Here is a 3,944-nt window from a genome sequence, read left to right as displayed (position 1 = left end):
GCCTAGCGAAGTGGTATTGGCCAGTTATATACTCCAACAGCAACATGTGATACTACAAAATCCAAATTAATTCAATGCAAGAATAACAGTTTGAAGGATGTGGATCATGCAATGTGTTCTTTAACTGGAAGAAACGCAGAGACACTACTAGTGCTTTGTATGAAATGGATACGCATGAGGCGGTCGAAACAGAATTTCATTTAAATTATGCTAGTGCGGTGGATTCCGAAAGTATATCACATGGAATATATGAGGTAATTTGCTATAAAGTAATGTTGAAAAAAAAACTTCTAACACGAATGATTGAGCAGAACATTCCATAAAATACAAAACTTATCATTGATATGAAATTTATCATACTTTCACAATTCAGCAGATCTGATTGTTTTAATTTCTTTCGATGATATGTAATTAATAAAAGTCTATTTTTGTTTTCTCCTACAGATACATAAAAGAAGTGTTTATACCAACAGAACAGCACGACAGGACTGTTTAACTCAGATGAACACAACAGCTTTTCAAATGTGCTCCAGCCTTCCAAACTTAAATGTTGACGATTATCTCGATAACTGCGTTGCAGATGCACTGGTTAGGGTTTTCTTCTACCTTAAACTGATTTGATGTCCTTGAAACTGAAGCTGAAACTGAATAATTTGATTTTTTATACTTTTTTATATTTTTATACTATGATATATTCAATGGCGTTGTACATAATAATGATAATAATAATTTTAACAATATTAATAATGACAATAATGATAATAACAGCCTTATTGTAATAAACAGTCCTGATCGCACCCCTCCCCTTGAGTCATTTTACCCCTATTGCCAATACCAGTGCTTAAAGCATCTGGTACGCCTAGACGGGCTGCATATAGAGGTTCAAACCCCCCGGTTAAAGGTGCCATCATATACTTTTTAAAAATGAAATACTACACACTTCTCCACCCATAGAGTTTTACAAACAAGTGCGTTTATTAAACAAACATTGGAGATATAAATATTGAAATTTAAAACCTTTTACAAACATCTAAGAACTGTTGAAGTACCATATACCATATACTGTTACGGTCGCTTACGTACAGCCTCAAGTTTAAAACCAATCTCTAGCAACTGCGTTAGGGAGTCGACGCTTTGGCTCAGTGGTTAGAGCATTGACCTTCCACCCGTGCGACCCGGATTCGAATCCCGCCCGAGCATTTGGGCTTTTTCATAATAAACTACTACACAAATAAATGCAACCTCTTCAATTTCTGTAACGCCCTAAGTCGTCCGAGAAGGACTTTGTCTAGTGCATGAAATCGCACTTTCTATGCCAAAATGGCATTCACGCTATCATAAATGATCACTCTTTGAAGAGGGAAAGCGTTACAGTCTCTCACGTACAGCCTCACTTTTAAAACCAACTTCTGACAATTGCGTCAAGTAGTCGACCCTTTTGCTCAATGGTAAGAGCACTGGCCTTCCACCTGTGAGACCCGGATTCGTATCCCGCCACAGGCACTTGGGATTTTTTCATCATAAAATTCTATCCTCTTCAATTTCCTTTACGCTGTAAGTCGTAAGAATACTAGAATATCAACATAAGTTTGTATCTATTGTTTATGTATGAGTTTTTATTCGATATGGTAGACTTATAATTAGGTATATTATTCTATTGGACAAAGCAGCATGCATCAAAATAAAAGTCACAAGATGTAGAGCATATAAACAAAGGGAACGAATGGAAACCGTATCAAAGTGTCATTTTCATTCCATGGAGTTTTAATATATGTACGAAATTGAAACAGTTGCAAATCAAACAGCTTTAATGTAATTTGTTATAGTTTCAAACAGGATTAAGCGAAAATCGGTTTTAAAGGACCTTAAGATAAATTTACACATTTGATAAACTAGAAGAAATGGCGTAACGTCATTTACACAGATAACATAGAATAAAGCTTGGCAGGCATTCGGATTCTAAAACCAATCTATTAGTTATGGGCGATTTCTGTGATTTTACCATAGACTTCATTTTGAAATAAAGAAAGTGAAAATTCCATAGGTCGCCCCCACACTACAAAAATGAAAATGTTGCGGGCTCTGTTTAAATGAGCCTATTCGTGGACGGTGCTACAGTCCACGCCCTTTAGGCCCGGGTGGAGCAGAACACAACTAAACATGCTTGAAGTACTGTATCACTTTTACGGAGCGAGTTTTAAACGAATATTGATGGTAGTATTTTGACGCCATGTTACACATTTGTTTGGTACTAAAATAAAAATTATTGACACAATTATTCTTCTTTTTCCTTCTTATGTCTACAGATGTCAGATTCGATGGAATGGACATTGATTCACCTCGAGGGATAAAAAAGCAATGTGTACATAATGTAGAAGTAAATCAACCTATTCCAGAAGACGTTCTACAAGAACTTGACACGTTAACAGCAGAGGCAAATATTACCAATACAACAAGCGGTGCAAATGGAACAGCTGTTTTACCTGCAATTCCAGCTGTATCAAATTTCAATTTTACCGCTGAACTGCTAGATGATATTAAAGATGTCAGTTGTCCGAGGGAATGTAGTGGGAAAGGACTCTGCACAAAAGGTTAACTTAAGTTTAGATTTATTGTCTTATTCATTTGCTCAGCTTAGTAAACACGACTGATAATGAATTCATTCCGTACTGGTGGAAATATGATTACAGAAGGTGCAATATAAGCTTCAGGAAGTATGGCTGTATCGGTGATAACTTTGATATTAAAAGAAGAGTGTTCAAGAATACAGCTTTGACTGTAAGAATGGATCAGGCAAGCAATTATGTTCAATCAAAAATAAAACTTGAGCAAATCTGGTTCCAGCAGTTTACACTTATGATTTTGATTTCATTTTGTGCTAAAGATTTTGTTCAACGACCCAAACGAAGCATACAGAATGTCAACTGGTATAATATAATCTTACTTTTCAGGAAAGTGTGTGTGTAATACTGGTTTTATTGGGATAGACTGTGCAATAGATGCTAGTAAACCACCTGAAATGATCGGAATTTCAGACAAAGGGAAATGTGATCTACAAAACAGTAAACGTCTGTATTTGGCAGACACTTTGTCGATGAACCATCTTTGTCCTGCCGTTTAAACCCTTTCAAGGTAAACAGAGTACGATGACAAAAGATTTTTGATTTAGACCAAAAAAAGTACTTGCAACATGGAATTAAAAATTCTCATTCTGTAATCATGACATGTTGTATTTTTGTGGGCAACAGATGGAGACATGTACAATTACTTGTTCTTTTAAATATGCCTTAGAACAGAAGTTTTAGAGTACAATCAGTAGTCTTATTAAGGTAATGTAGTAATTGACAAATGCATTGATAGAGTCAATTTTTATTATTTAGCGGTATTTTCTTTTATACAAATAGCCGAGGCCAACTGGCTTCTCAATCCCGTTACAGGTAGACCAAAATGGCAGCTTTATACATGACTTATCTCGTGATATAGCAGCGTCAATGGAGACATTTACTAAAATAAAACTACCTTTCCAACGGACGCGGAGATCTACATCTGTTAGGTTAGATGAATTTGTCGCTAGAGGTTATAAAGTTTCCGTGAGTAACGATGGAAAAGTGTTTAGCGCAGAGGACATTATCGTTATATTTGACTCTATGTGTGTTAATTGCAGCAAAATTGCAGGAAAAGTTCTGTACAACATCAAGGTAATATAGAAAACATATTTACTTCATGGTTTTTATTGTATATATGCGAATTTATTTTCTGTTTCAAATGCGGCTACTTATAAGTAAATTAAAAAAAACTGTTTTCAACTCGTTTATCTTTTCAAACGAATTGTCATTCCCATTAAGCAAGATCGGCTGAACTAGAAATAGATATGTATATATAATAAAAGGGTCATTAAGATGCAAAGATTCATTCAGCTCTCGTGGATTTTGCCAGCCGGATCA

At 35.4% G+C, this 3,944-nt stretch overlaps 1 long non-coding RNA gene across 1 annotated transcript; it reads left to right on the top strand.

Annotated features, from left to right (window-relative positions):
- Positions 1-3,070, top strand: LOC128558816 (uncharacterized). Its single transcript, XR_008371943.1, has 4 exons — positions 1-254; positions 445-588; positions 2,307-2,591; positions 2,952-3,070. It is a non-coding gene; the product is annotated as an uncharacterized LOC128558816 (long non-coding RNA).
- The last annotated feature ends 874 nt before the right edge of the window (positions 3,071-3,944 follow it).

This window comes from Mercenaria mercenaria, chromosome 7, assembly GCF_021730395.1.
Source record: "Mercenaria mercenaria strain notata chromosome 7, MADL_Memer_1, whole genome shotgun sequence".
NCBI lineage: Eukaryota > Metazoa > Mollusca > Bivalvia > Venerida > Veneridae > Mercenaria > Mercenaria mercenaria.
The sequence above is the reverse complement of the archived record's forward strand: the minus strand, read 5'-3'. Positions and strand labels throughout refer to the sequence as shown.